Consider the following 15,606-nt stretch of genomic DNA (forward strand, 5'->3'; position numbering starts at 1 on the left):
TGGCCGGAGCTCTGCGTGTGGCCCAAAGCCGTGTCCCCTCTGTGGCGGGTGGCATGGCGGGGGCAGCTGGGGCCCCTCTATCCTCTTGCGGCTGCACGCGCTTCCCTGCGAAAATCAGGGTGAAGCGGCGTCTCGGGGCCAGGACCCTGCTCTGTAGCGGGGGGTCCTCCAGAGGGAGAGGAGGAAGGAGAGGGCGTTGGGCTGAGGGGATTGGAATCTGGGGTCACAGGGCTCTGCCAGGGCTCCTTTGCCAGCCACCTGCCCAGGCTGGGAACTCAGCCACTCTGTGTCTCTGTTCCCGTCTGTATCTGGGGACCACAGAAGCTGCCTCCTAGGAAGTCAGGAACATGGGACACACTGGGGGCCCTTTGAGTTGCCCTCTGCCCTGCTGGCTCTCGGCCCATCCCGACTCTCCCCACGGGAGCTCCTGGAGCCGACGCTGCATGGGCCCCACCCAACTGTCTCAGGCTCGGACCTGCTGGTGACTCTGCACGCTCGGGACCCACTGTCTCCGCAGGCCATCTGTGTACTCTGCATCTGCACAGGTGCCCTCCCCAGGTCCCCAGAACTCCTGCCTCTCAGGCCGGGCTGCCCCGGGGAAGGGAGCACAGCCAGGAACCAGGTCTGCAAACGAAGCACTGGTCAGAGCCTGCCCACCAGGCCACGTGGCGGGAGGCATGCAGGCTCCCTGGGCTCTTAGGCACCCCCCGGTGGTATTGGCAGCTGGGGACAGAGGTGGTCTCAAGGACTATGGAGTCCTTCCTGTAAGTCTCTGCTCCTACGCAGCGGAAACGAGTCAGAGTGGGAGTCAGCCCATGGCGAGGAGCTGGGGTGGGGAAACTTGGGGACCTGGGACTCAGGCAAAGGCCACCAATGCTCCCCAGGTGTGCAGCCTGAGCCTTTGGCCCCCAGGAGGGGGTGCGGTGGGGGCACCCCCTGGGCAAACCTGCAGCATAGAACAGCACAGCAGGCCGGGGCCCGGGCAGGTGGATGTGGAGAGGTGTTCCAGAGGGTCTCAGATGCTATGAAGAGATGAGAGGTGTTCAGACGCCATGAAGAGGGGGGATGCCGCACTGTGGGTGGAGGGTGGTCTGGAAGGCCCCAGGCTGAGGGGCAACCCTGGTGGGTGTGGGCTGGGGAAGCCTCCGGGCAGCGGCTGGCCTGGTGCCCTTGAGCTGCTCTGCCCCTCATGGTACCAGGACCCTTGGCGCCCAGATGTGCTGGGAGCCTGCACCCTGCGGAGGGGAGCCAGGCCCCTCCTCCCCCCTTTGTCCTCTGCAGCCACCTTGGGCCGCCACCCTCTGACCTGCTAGGGGGGTGTCTCTGTGCGTCATCTGGGTGGCCTGAGCCTGGCTCTGATGACTTCACATGGAGCCACCTGCCAACAGAGACGTTGGCAAAGCAGCTGCTCTGGGACCTGACAGAAAAGATAAAAATGATGGAATGTTTGTTCTCTGACAGGGAAAACCAGGCTCCCACATTTAGGTTAATTGGAGAAAGATCTTCCTGCTCACCTCAGAGCACAGGTGAAAGACCTGCTCTCCTGCACACCCGCTGCTCCCTGGGCCAGGCACAGCCGCCTCCCGTCTTCTGATGGTGCTGTGGCCTGGCTCTGCCTGCATGGAGCGTTGTGCGAGTTAGGGGGTCTCTACGGTGTCAGGGAGCTTCGGGCTCCCCTGGGCTCTGTGCACAGGCCTCTGGGTGGGGCTGGCAGGACAAAAGGAGAGGAAGAAATCGAAGTTAGTCTAACTGCTAAACCACAGATCCCATGGGTGGGTCATTCAATGTGGTGGGGACAGTAGGTGGTGTGACCATCACGCAGGGGCACCTGAGGGTGGGAACATGCGGCCAGCCTGTCCCTCAGGCCTACCTGGGGTCCTCAACCCAGCATGGGTCAGGGAGTGCTGGCTTGCAGCCCAAGAGACGGGGACTCCACTCCTGGCCTTCTGCATCTTTGCTCAGAAGGCTCTTAGGGCTTTGTGGCCCGTCCCCAAGTGCCAGCTCCTTGGGTACAGCCTCCTGTGTCAGGGTCAGTGCGGGGTCACGGCACAGGGCTGCCCTGAAGGGTGCAGAGGAGACCAAAGCCACAAGCCGGGTCTCTTGGGGGCAGCTGCCTCTCGGACCCTTCAAAATGGGTTGGGCCCTGACCCTGGTCTCGGACCAACCCTGCCCCTGCCTGCCGAGGTATAGATGGAGCTGTCAGGCACTTGGAGGCCAGCGTCTTCTCCCCTACTCCACGCTGTTGGAGGACCCCAACAGACTCCCTCAGCTTTCTTGCTAAGGCCTCTGCCACGCCGCGTGGTGGCTGTGCACCCTACGGCACGTGCCCAGTACAAGCTCCTCTGGACCCCTGCTGTGGCCTTCACCGTTGGGCAAGTTCCTGCTCTGGGTCACTCGGCTGATGGCTGAGGGGGCAGGGTGTGAGGGCGCGGTCCACTCCCAGACCCCTACTCTCCCCAGTGCCCCTCCGCGACCCTGCCCTCCCGCCTCTGCAGGCAGCCTGCCGCCCCCGCCCCCACCCCAGCTGCCTCCTCCTTTCTCTGACAACCTCCTGCCTGGGGTGTCCTGGAACTGCAGCCAGGGGGACCAGGTGACCTTGGACACGGCGTAGCTGCCTGGGCCACCCCCTTTCTTTGGCAATTTGCGGAGACTCCGGAGGGAGCATGAGCAGCTGAGTGCTAGGGGAGGGGCTTTCCTCTTCCTGTGGGTCATGTCCAGCCTGTGAAGAGCACGCTGGCTGAGCTGGCGAGAGGGGTGGGGGTGTCGCGGGGCTGCTTCTGCTCTGATGAAGGCACCCACTGTCACTGTCCCGGCCCTTGCTGAGCGTCCCCGGACCCGTGGGCCTGTGTCTATGCCAGGCCTCGGGGAGTCCTCCAGCCTTGAAGCCTCTTCCCTTTCTCAGTCCTCAGTGCAACGAGGAAATCGGGTGAGTTGAGGTTAATGTTTCCATTAAACCTGGATGGATTTTCCCTGCGTGGAAGGAGCTGTTACGTGCCGGGGCTCTGAGCAGCGTGGACTGGGCCCCAGCACAGCCACGCTCCTGAACGAACGCCCTCCTGGGACGGCCCGGCTGCCTGCCCGCCCCCTGTGCCTCTGCCGCCAGGCCTCGCCCTCCCTCCTCTCCTCTCTTGTGAATAAAGGGCCTCAACCCCCCCGACCTGGTGTGCTGAGGGTCCTGCTATACTTAAACTGTAATGAAAGCAAAAACAAACAAACAAACCAAACAAAAAAAACATGCAAAACCCCTGTGGCAACAGCTTGTCCCGTGCATATCATCTCCACTAATCCACGCCTCCTGCTCCGGGTCCTGCGGTTTCCAGGCCTGTATCTGCGGGTACTTATTTTCCATTTCCTCCCGAGAGTTTAGCCTGCTAATGAGATTTTGGTGTCTGGTATCTTGGCAAATGTCTCCAAAGAGATTTATGGGGCTTCCCTCTCCTGGCCCCTCACTTGTCCTTGGCAGGAAGCTGAAGGGGTTCGATGTAATCTGGTCCAAGGCCCTGGGGAGGGGGCAGAATGTGCTGGAAGGCAGATCTGGGTGGGGTCTGCGGCCAGAAGCTGGATGTCTGCTGTGGAGGACCCAGGCTGGTGGCGTGTAGTCTGTGGTGGCCCTGAGATAACCAGAGAGGGGTGTGGGTGGGGGTCCCCTAGACCACTGGCCACCTCGGAGCCAGTCTACAGACTTGGTGGCTCTGCCAGCGCCAGTGATCTGAGCCGAGCCCCCCCTGCTGGTGTTTGGGCTTCCCAGTCCCACTTCACAGTGGGGGCTCCTGGCTCAGACCCACCCATCCATGCTACAGCACTCAGCCTCTGCTAAGGGGCTGGATCCGGCCAGGTCCCAGGGCTCTCCAGGGGCAGGGACCTTGGGTGCTCGGGGGCCCCATGCTCTCCAAGGACAGGGACCTTCGGCTCCAACTGCTGCTTCAGGTGGTCTCATCCATGTGGCTTCAGCCCATTTTCCAGGCAGGGGACAGAGCAGCAGTGACCACAGGGCTGTACAGACACCTGGGGCAGAAGGAGCTGTGGGCCCCTGCCTGGTCCAGAGGTTTCCAGGCCCCAAGCCTGTCCCTGGCCGCTGAACGCGGGCTGGGCTCCGCCTGGGTGGAGGAGAGGCCATGAGGCTTGGGTCAGGGAGGGCCTGACCTTGCTGTGTGACCTTGGGCACGTCTCCCTACTCTCAACAGAGTGGGGCTAAGAGCAGTGCTGTCCTTGGTGGGATGGACGGAAGATGCCTCCCAGGGGGGCGTTGCCGACCCTTGGTGGGTAGATGCCCACCATCACCCCGGCTGCATTTCCTCCTGGGATCTGGGGGCTGCTCTGAGTGAAGGTGGGTGTGACTCCCCAGGGGCTGCTGGGAGTGAAGGCGGGTGTGGCTCCAGGGGTCTGCTGGGAGTGAAGGTGGGTGTGGCTCCCAGGGGCTGCTCTGAGTGAAGGTGGGTGTGACTCCCCAGGGGCTGCTGGGAGTGAAGGCAGGTGTGGCTCCAGGGGTCTGCTGGGAGTGAAGGTGGGTGTGGCTCCCAGGGGCTGCTCTGAGTGAAGGTGGGTGTGGCTCCCAGGGGCTGCTCTGAGTGAAGGTGGGTGTGACTCCCCAGGAGCTGCTGGGAGTGAAGGTGGGTGTGGCTCCCAGGGGCTGCTCTGAGTGAAGGTGGGTGTGACTCCCCAGGAGCTGCTGGGAGTGAAGGTGGGTGTGGCTCCAGGGGTCTGCTCGGAGTGAAGGTGGGTGTGACTCCCCAGGGGCTGCTGGGAGTGAAGGCGGGTGTGGCTCCAGGGGTCTGCTGGGAGTGAAGGTGGGTGTGGCTCCCAGGGGCTGCTCTGAGTGAAGGTGGGTGTGGCTCCCAGGGGCTGCTCTGAGTGAAGGTGGGTGTGACTCCCCAGGGGCTGCTGGGAGTGAAGGTGGGTGTGGCTCCAGGGGTCTGCTCGGAGTGAAGGCAGGTGTGGCTCCCGGGGGGTGTGACTCCTGGGGGCTGCTCGGAGTGAAGGTGGGTGTGACTCCCCAGGGGCTGCTGGGAGTGAAGGTGGGTGTGACTCCCAGGGGCTGCTGGGAGTGAAGGTGGGTGTGACTCCCAGGGGCTGCTGGGAGTGAAGGTGGGTGTGACTCCCGAGGGCTGCTCTGAGTGAAGGGGGGTGTGACTCCTGGGGGCTGCTCGGAGTGAAGGTGGGTGTGACTCCCCAGGGGCTGCTGGGAGTGAAGGTGGGTGTGACTCCCAGGGGCTGCTGGGAGTGAAGGTGGGTGTGGCTCCCAGGGGCTGCTCTGAGTGAAGGTGGGTGTGACTCCCTGGGGCAGCTCGGAGTGAAGGTGGGTGTGACTCCCGGGGGCTGCTCTGAGTGAAGGTGGGTGTGACTCCCCAGGGTCTGCTGGGAGTGAAGGTGGGTGTGGCTCCCAGGGGCTGCTCTGAGTGAAGGTGGGTGTGACTCCCCAGGGGCTGCTGGGAGTGAAGGCGGGTGTGACTCCCGGGGGCTGCTGGGAGTGAAGGTGGGTGTGACTCCCTGGGGCAGCTGGGAGTGAAGGTGGGTGTGACTCCCTGGGGCAGCTCGGAGTGAAGGTGGGTGTGACTCCCGGGGGCTGCTCTGAGTGAAGGTGGGTGTGACTCCCCAGGGGCTGCTGGGAGTGAAGGTGGGTGTGACTCCCGGGGGCTGCTGGGAGTGAAGGTGGGTGTGACTCCTGGGGGCTGCTCGGAGTGAAGGTGGGTGTGACTCCCGGGGGCTGCTGGGAGTGAAGGCGGGTGTGGTTCCAGGGGGCTGCTCAGAGTGAAGGCGGGTGTGACTCCAAGGGGCTGCTCAGAGTGAAGGTGGATGTGACTCCTGTGGGCTGCTTGGTGTGAAGGTGGGTGTGGCTCCCAGGGACTGCTCTGAGTGAAGGCGGGTGTGGCTACAGGGGTCTGCTCGGAGTGAAGGCAGGTATGGCTCCCAGTGGGTGTGACTCCCCGGGGGCTGCTCAGAACGAAGGCAGGTGTGGATCCTGGGGGCTGCTCTGAATGAAGGCAGGTGTGGATCCCCGGGGGGCTGCTCTGAGTGAAGGCAGGTGTGGCTCCCGGGGGCTGCGCTGAGTGAAGGCAGGTGTGGCTCCCGGGGGCTGCTCTGAGTGAAGGCAGGTGTGGATCCCGGGGGCTGCTCGGAGTGAAGGCGGGTGTGACTCCCAGAGGCTGCTCAGAGTGAAGGTGGGTGTGGATCCCCGGGGGGCTGCTCTGAGTGAAGGCATGTGTGGATCCCGGGGGCTGCTCTGAGTGAAGGCAGGTGTGGCTCCCGGGGGCTGCTCTGAGTGAAGGCAGGTGTGGATCCCGGGGGCTGCTCTGAATGAAGGCAAGTGTGGCTCCCGGGGGCTGCTCTGAGTGAAGGCAGGTGTGGCTCCCGGGGGCTGCTCTGAGTGAAGGCGGGTGTGGCTCCCGGTGGGTGTGACTCCCGGGGGCTGCTCGGAGTGAAGGCGGGTGTGACTCCCAGAGGCTGCTCAGAGTGAAGGTGGGTGTGACTTGCTTCAGATCTCATTGACATGGACCTTGGGCAAGTGGTTTTCACTCTCTGGAGCCAGTTTTCTTACCTGGGAATTGGGTTAAATCCCGGTGGCCTTGGGCTGTGGTGGAAGTTAGACATGACAGCCACATGCCACACACCTCATAGATGTGTCACTGATGGTCACTGGTGGGTCATGTGGGGCTACTCCTCTGCCTCTGACTCTAGGATCCCGTTAGTTGTTTACCAAAGTAGCATATCCACCAGGGTGCTTCCAGGTATACAGCTTGCTTCCAACACTCTCACTGATATTTTAGGTCTGCTAACACTTGAAGAAATCTTTTGGTGTGAATTATTCTCACCAGCTGCAGGGCACCCCGGTTCACTTTCCCATTTCTCAAGCTCCAGCGGTGCCCAACACTGTTTCCTGGGGAGGAAGCTGATGTGTCTTTAGGTGGATGCCTGTGTGAGGCCAGCCCAGGCCGAGCTGCAGCTACCAGCCTTTCGTGGGCATGCATGCCTGGCCTGCCTCAGCAAACACACGATAAATCCCTTTCCCCAGGCCGCCTGCTCCCACTTCCCAGATACCCAGGCTCTTACTCACATTTATGTTTCATTTTGTCTGGCTAATATCTTCTTAGAGAAATTAGGGGGAGCAGATTAGTGTTTGATTTAGTGGTAGGAACTCTGATGAGCCCAACGTTTAGTTCTGGTGGTGCCGGGGATGGGATGAGGGTCCCTGGTTCCTCATAGCCCTTGTGGTGGTAGCTCCTGAACCAGGAGGGGTCATTTGCATGGGCCCAGGCTCTCAGTGCAGACCCAGCAGGTCTCCCTGGCCGCTGGGACAGTGGTCAGATGAGATGGCCCCTGTGGGGCCTGGGGGCACAGAGGTGCCACAGTGAGCCAGCCTGGCCCCTTGCTAGCAATAGGCTTATGCTAGAAGAAAGACAGAACTGATCTGCAGGTGTCAGCAGCTGAGCCTCCTTGTCCTCCCTCCTCTGCATGCTCTCCTGTGCCTGTGTTATTAAGGGGGCCGGGCCAGGAAGTGCTAAATTAGTTATGAGATGCAGGGCTCCAGGGATTCAATGGGGTTGTGTCCTCACTTCCTGTGCATTTCCTGTGTGCTGGGCATGGCCCAGAGAGACTCACAGACAGAGGCCTGCCCTGGAGACTCCCAGGCTGCAGTGGCCAGAGAAGGATCCCAGGGGACTTATGCTTGTGCAACTTTGGGGGGTCTTCTTTAAGACATAAAATTTAAAAATAGAAATATCTAATTGGTTCTAGGCCTTGCAAGAACCCATGTCAGTGGGGGCTTGGCAGCTGAGCTTTCGTTAGGGGCTGAATGAATTGCCCCATGTAGGGCCGTCAGCCTGATGAGACCATCACTGTCTCCAGGGATGGGGACTCGCAGGTTAACAGTGATAGAAACTCTCACCGTAGCTGGGGCTGAGGGATTTGCTGGATGAGACCTGGGCATCCTGTGGAATCTAAGGATAGTTGGATCCCCAGGATGGGAGGCAGCTGGGATTTAGGGGCCACCAGGGCCAAGGCCCAGAGGTCTCCTTCCCAGATCAGGCCTCAGCTCTCTCACTGGTTTGTTCTACGTGTGGCAAATGTGTGGCTGGAGGCTCCCAAATTTTGCATCTTACACCTCTGGCCACCAGAGATAAATTCACTTTTGTTTCCTAGTTCGAGTTCCAGTAACCCTGGAAAAGTGCTCTGATTGGCCCAGCCTGAATCAGGTGGCTCCCTTAGGATCACTCAGCTGGGGCCAGCGCAGTGGGGTCACAGTGTACTAACCTAGCAGGTTTGCAATAGCTGTGGGGTGGAGAACAGGAAGTAGTTCCTGGAAAGGGGTAAGTCATACTGATCTCCTTTCTGGCTAAGCCAAGGCTACTGTAGGGGCTCAGAGGAAGGTGTGACTTAACTCTGCTTTGAGAACAGTGGACAGTTTCGCAGAGGTTGGGCCATTTGGGCCGAGTCTTGTAGTATCAACAGGAATTCACTAGGCAGAGCTGGAGACTCAGGTGACTCTAGGGGGAGGCATGGAGAGGTAGATTTGCTTGGGAAGAATAACTTGTTCAAGGTGATTGGAGCGTAGACTTTGGTGGTGGCAGGAGGGTGGAGTGAATGGGCATGAAGCTGGGTGCCGGGTGGAAAGGCCTTGGACTCGACTCTAGAAATACTAGGAAGCCACCAGAGGGCTTGAGCAGGGGTGATGTGACCAGATCCTTCCTGTGTCCCTGTGAGGATGGGTAGACAGGGTCCCCTGTGAGCTCACAGAGGTGGAGTGCCTTGCCCAAGGTGGCGAGAGGGGGCACCCGCAGCCTGGGTCCCAGTGCAGCCCTTGTTCCCATGGGTCCAGATTCCTGAGCCTCACCCAACCCTCCGTCACCACTGCCGCCTGACCAGTAGCCACAGGTGGCTCCCAGAGCACTCTCTTACCGTCCCCCGGGGTTTTCTGGGTACTGACCTTCTCTCTCTCACTTGGGATACCCACCCCATCAAGGAAATCAGGGGAGGCACTATTGTCTCCTTTACAGAGGAGTAAACTGAGGCTGGGTTAACATTACTTGCTCAAGTCACTCAACTAAGACGGGCAGTGCCAGGATTTGAACCCAGCTCTGCTTGGCTCCTGAGCCTGAGCTGACTTCAGTGCCCGGCCCCCGGATCTGCACACCAGGGTGCCCCAAATGCCTGGTGAGTGGCCAGGCCAGAGGGAAGCAGGGAGCAGGGTGGGCCCAAGGCGAGGCTCAGTGAGAAGGCAGGAGCAGTAGCCGTGGGGCAGCACTTGGGGTATGTGGGCCATGGGGAAATGGGCACCAGGGGTAGAGCCCCTTTGGGGGGCTGTGGAGGGGGAGCAGTGGGGAGCGCAAGGGGATGTGACACAAGCCCCTTCTGAGGGGGGACTTGGTGGCCGGTTGCTCTTGAGTGGTGCCTGCCTCAAGACTGGGCTGTGTGCTGCTCTCCTGCTGCCCCGGCCACCTCTGACAGACCCTGCTAACTGTGGTCAGCATGGCAGGGCTGGCATGGCAGAGCAGGCCTGTGGCGCCACCCTGATCTGGCCACTGTGGTCCTTATCCTGGGTCAGGAGCCGTCCCCGCCCCAGGCCCACGCTTTCCATCTGCCGGGGACCCTGCCCAGGAGGGGCACATGTAATGCTAGCCTTATTGTGCATGGTGGCTCCTGGCTGAGGCCTTGACTGGACTTGCATCTACATTTAGACTGAAATGCACCAAGAGGCTGGGCCTGCTGTGTCCCAGGGGCTGCGGACGGGGCGTCCATCCTGCCTGGGTAGGATGCATCTGCAGGGCGCCTCCCACCACACGCTAAAGTGGGGTCATCACCCCTGGGTGGCCTGGGTCCCCAAGATGCTACCCCACCGAGCCTGATGGGATGCCTGAGCTCCAGGCCTGTGCCCTCACAGGGGAGATGATGGCCCCACAAACGCCCCCCCTGGGTGCTTGTGGTGGCCGCTCACTCAGTCTCTCTCTCCAAAGTGGCCTGCCCGTCCGCGAAGTCACTTAGCTGGGATCTAATCAGGTTTTACAGGGGCATAAATTACTCGGCCAGAGGTTGTTCCCGGGCCGTTTCCACCCTGGGCCTGTTATTTACTCACCGCGTGGTAATGTAGTCACGGCCTTGGGTACGCAGTATTTATGGTGTTTGATCGGCTTCCGGCCCAGGCTGCCTGTCCAGGAACATTTGTTGAGATGTTGTGCAGAGCTGCTGGGGACCTCTGCCACAGGCGGGCATCAATCTACCTGGAACTCCCACGGCAGCCCTGCAGAGGCTCAAAAGGGCAGGGTGGGCCTGTGGTGCCACCCTGAGCTGGTCACTGTCTGCAGATGGCAGCTCTAGGAGTGATGGCTGAGGACGAACAAGGGTACGAACTGTCACTGACATTTCCATGGGGCATGGATGTGACACATGCCAAATGCCATACTTGGCTGTGGACGGTTACACCGTTAAAGGCAGCTGCGCTAACTGCTGTTCACGGAGCACCCACCGTCTGCTAGGCTCAGTGGAAGATGCTTTGTTTTATTCTCTCTGTGAGTGCTTGTCGCAGCCCTGCAAGGTAGGTGTCCGTGATGGGAAACTGAGGCTCAGTCACTGCAGGTGACTTCCCAAAGGAACACAGCCTGGGAGCTCCATGTGGCAGCTTCCTCTGGCTCTTACCAGGGGAAGGATGAGCTCCCGTTGGTTGCTGGGGTCCCGCCCCTTTGCCTTCCCGACTCCTTTGTATGTCTGTGATGGTGGAAATGCTTCATAAGGAGTGTAAAGTGGTTTTTGTTCCTGTCCCAGAGAGATCTGATCACGATAATTCTGTATCTGCTTGCCTCTATTTATCCCCCAAGTCCAGCTGGTGACAGGGAAGCAGATGATCAGTGCCAGGCCTGATAAATTGGACCCAGGGCTGAGGCGGGAGAGAAACCCTGTTTTATTGTTGAAGACAAAGCCAGCGGGCAGGAGGCATATGTTGTGCTGGAGCCCTCACTGCGACGGAAGCCCTGGGCCTCAGAGCAATCAGGGCTTTCATGAGCACCCCCCACCCACCACCTACGTGGGAGGCAAGGACCCCCATTAGCCTGGCTGGCTGTGGGGGAGGGGCTGACAGAATGTCAGTGGGGTGGAGGGGAGAGGAGGTGATCAATGAGGACTTATTGACTTGCATCTTTCCCCATGACTTGATTAAGACCACTATGGAGACGAGGCCTGAGGAGGGGGCTAGGGCCAGAGCCCCAGGCCAGTGTGGCTTAGGGGATCTTTTATGTTTGGAGGGCAGGAAGGGAACGGAGAGCTGCCGGCTTTGTCAGATGCCTGAAGAGTATTGATCCATATTAGAAATGATAATGAGCCAATTCTGCTGGGCTGGGAGGCCTTAACCATTTCATTGCTTACAGGGCTGTCCTGGTGGGGATGTTGGAGGAGGCTCGGCCTCTAGCTGCCCCTCACCATGTTTCTCCTCGCTCAGGTCTGCAGCTTCCCAGGCCACGACCTGAGTCCACTGATGGTCCTGGAGGTCTGGCCAGAGGAGCAAGGGCAGCAAAGGAGAGGATCACAGGACTGGGAGCTGGAGCCTGGTTCTGGGATTGGCTAGACCCTGTGGGGTTTGCCAAGCACCTAGTGGGTGCCTGACATTCTGTGCATCTCCTCGGACACCTCTAAGGTGGTCAGGATGACCCTTACTGCTATAATGACAGATGAGATGAAGGCATGGAGGCTCATAGTTGCCAAGAGGCCAGGCCTCTGCCTGCCCCTCCAGCACTCTGGGATGTGATGCTGCCCCTCAGACCTGCCACTTGCTGATGGAGCTTTGACTTTTGTTGAGTCATTTACCCCTCTGGGACCCACTTTCCTCATGTGTAAAATGACAACCATAACAGGCTTGCTGAGATAATTCAGAGAACAATGACAAGGGCTCATACAGTTCAGCCCTGTGCCAGCACTTGGTGGTAGGGCCTGGCCTGAGCCTAAAGCTTGACTCTAGCTCTGTGTCCACTTTAGTGAACATTTAAAGTTGAGGAGTCTGAGTTTGCTCCTCCATGGAGGGAGGACATGCCATTCACCTTTCTAAATGGTTGTGAGAATCAAATGAGTCTATGCATGGGGAGTACCTAACATGTAGTTGGTGGTTAACAGAAGATGGCTGTCATCATTGTCATTATCACCATCACCATAATCATCATTATCACCATCACAACACCCTCACCACCATCATCATTACCATCATCATCATCATCACTATCACATCATCACCATCATTACCATCATCATTACCATCATCACTATTACACACCATCATCAACATCATCCCCACCGTCATCATCACCATCACCACCATCATCATCACCATCACCATCATCATCATCATCACCATCACCACCATCACCATCACCATCACCATCAACATCACCATCATCACCATCACCATCACCACCATCACCATCAACATCACCATCATCACCATCACCATCACCACCATCACCATCACCATCACCATCATCACCATCACCATCATCATCACCATCACCACCATCACCATCAACATCACCATCATCACCATCACCATCACCATCACCACCATCACCATCAACATCACCATCATCACCACCATCATCACCATCATCATCACCATCACCATCAACATCATCATCACCATCACCACCATCACCATCAACATCACCAACATCACCATCACCATCACCATCACCACCATCACCATCACCATCACCATCACCATCACCATCACCACCATCACCATCAACATCACCATCATCACCATCACCATCACCATCACCATCACCATCACCACCATCACCATCACCATCATCACCATCAACATCACCATCATCACCATCACCATCACCACCATCACCATCAACATCACCATCATCACCATCAACATCACCACCATCACCACCATCACCACCATCACCACCATCATCACCACCATCACCACCATCATCACCACCATCATCACCACCATCATCACCATCATCATCAGCATCACCACCATCATCATCATCACCATCACCATCACACTCCATCATCAACATCATCATCACCATCACCACCATCATCACCATCACCACCATAATCACCATCACCACCATCACCATTACCATCACCATTACACTCCATCATCAACATCACCACCATCACCATCACCACCATCATCACCATCACCATTACACTCCATCATCAACATCACCACCATCACCACCATCATCACCACCATCACCACCTCCGTCATCACCATCACCATTATACTCCATCATCAACATCATCATCACCATCACCATCATCATCATCACCATGACCATCACCCCATCATCACCATCACCATCATCATCACCATCATCATCATCATCACCATCACCATTACACCATCATCACCACCACCACCATCATCACCATCACCATTACACTCCATCATCAACACCATCATCACCATCACCCCATCATCACCATCACCCCATCATCATCACCATCATCATCACCATCATCATCACCATCATCACCATCACCATCATCATCACCATCATCATCATAATCAATATTATCACCATCACATCACCCTCACCACCATCATCACCATCACCATCATCACCACCATCACCATCATCATCATAATCAATATTATCACCATCACATCACCCTCACCACCATCATCACCATCACCATCATCACCACCATCACCATCATCATCACTATTGCATCATCATCGTCACCACCACTATCATTACCATTACACACCATCATCAGCATATCACCACCATCACTACCATCATCTTCATCACCATTATCATCACCATCACATCATCATCATTATAGCCATACCATCACTGTCATCAGCATTACTACCACATCATCATCACCATCATCATCGCCATCATCATCACCATCATCATTGCCATCATTATCATCACCATCATCACCATCACTATCATATCACCATCATCATTATAATCACTATCACTGTCATCATCATCATTATCACCATCACATCATTACCATCACATCACCATCATCACCATCATCATCATCATGGTCATTGTCATCATTATTATCATCCCTGTCATTGTCATCATCTCTTCATTATCATCAACTTGGCAGAGATTGTGGTTTTGTTCCCATCCCAGAGAGATCTGAAGATGCTAATTCCATCCTTGCCTCTATTTATCCCCCAAGTCTGGCCTGCAAGGGAGGCTGCTAATCTGGCTGCTGAGTATGCCAGATCCATGGGATCCATGGATCAAGTGGCTCAACCCCCTGGGATCCATGCACTGGCATTTGTCTGTGGAGTCCAGTGGTAGGTCTTCCCACTACCAGGACACCAGGCTGGGTAGGCAGGCAGCATGGGGAAAGCTTGAGGGTCAAGGCTGTGAAGCTGTGGTGACTGATATGGGGTCTGCTGATGGGGAGGGGGTGCCTGTGCAGGTGGTATGGGGTGTCTGTGCAGGTGGTATGGGGCTTACTCTGCTGCTGCTCCCCAGGAGTAGGAGGAGGGGCTCCAGCTTAGGATGACATATTTGGCTGCTTTCTACACAAAGAAGATGCCTTTGTTCAAGCTCAGGCTGGTGCTGGAGAGAGCATCATCCTGACCTGAGCACAGCTAGGGAACATCTCTTCTGGGTTATCATCTTATGAACCATTAGAGGCTTTGGCTTGGGCAGGACTGGGTTTTAGTTCCATCCTGACCCTGACTTGCTGATATGGTTTGGCTGTGTCCCCACCCAAGTCTCATCTTGAATTGTAGTTCCCATAATCCCCACACGGGAGGTAATTGAATCATGGGGTGATGATTTTATAAGGGTCTTCCCCCCTTTTCTTGGCTCTCATTATCTCTCCTGCTGCCCTATGAAGAGGTGCCTTTTGCCATAATTATAAGTTTCCTGAGGGCTCCCCAGCTCTGCAGAACTCTGAGTCCATTAAACCTCTTTGTTTTGTAAGTTACCCAGTCTTGGGCAGTTCTTTATAGCAGTATGAGAATGGACTAATACAATAAATTTGTACTGAGAGCAGGGTGCTGCTATAAAGATATCCAAAAATATGTTAACAGGCAGAACTGGGTAGCAGGCAGAGGTTGGAACAGTTTGGAGGGCTCAGAAGAAGACAGGAAGATGTGGGAAAGTTTAGAACTTCCTAGAGACTTGTTGAATGGCTTTGACCAAGTTGCTGATAGTGATATGGACAATAAAGTCCAGATGATGGTCTCAGATGGAGACGAGAAACTTGTTGGTAACTGGAGTAAAGGTCACTCTTGCTATGTTTTAGCAAAGAAACTGGAAGCTTTTTGCTCCTGCCCTAGAGATCTGTGGAACTTTGAACTTGAGAGAGATGATTTAGGGTATCTGACAGAAGAAATTTCTAAGCAACATTCGAGAGGTGACAGAGCATAAAAGTTTGGAAAATTTGCAGCCTGATGATGCAGCAGAAAAGAAAAACCCATTTTCTGGGGAGAAATTCAAGCTGCAGAAATTTACATAAGTAATGAGGAGCCAAATGTTAATCACAAAGACAATGGGGAAAATGTCTCCAGGGCATGTCAGAAGTCTTCACAGCAGCTCCTCCCATCACAGGCCTGGAGGCTTTGGAGGAAAAAAATGGTCTTTTTGGTCAGGTGCAGGGCCTTGCTGCTTCGTGTGGTTTTGG

General features: G+C 56.7%; 1 long non-coding RNA gene across 1 annotated transcript in view; it reads left to right on the top strand.

The window, feature by feature from the left end:
- Positions 1–2,691: 2,691 nt before the first annotated feature.
- The window catches only part of LOC112128788 (uncharacterized), a 66,088-nt gene continuing 53,173 nt past the window's right edge, over positions 2,692–15,606 (top strand). The window contains exon 1 of the long non-coding RNA XR_002911264.3: positions 2,692–2,926. This is a non-coding gene — a long non-coding RNA (uncharacterized LOC112128788). The remainder of the gene's footprint in view (positions 2,927–15,606) is intronic.

This window comes from Pongo abelii, chromosome 15 (genome assembly GCF_028885655.2).
Source record: "Pongo abelii isolate AG06213 chromosome 15, NHGRI_mPonAbe1-v2.0_pri, whole genome shotgun sequence".
In the NCBI taxonomy this organism is placed as follows: domain Eukaryota; kingdom Metazoa; phylum Chordata; class Mammalia; order Primates; family Hominidae; genus Pongo; species Pongo abelii.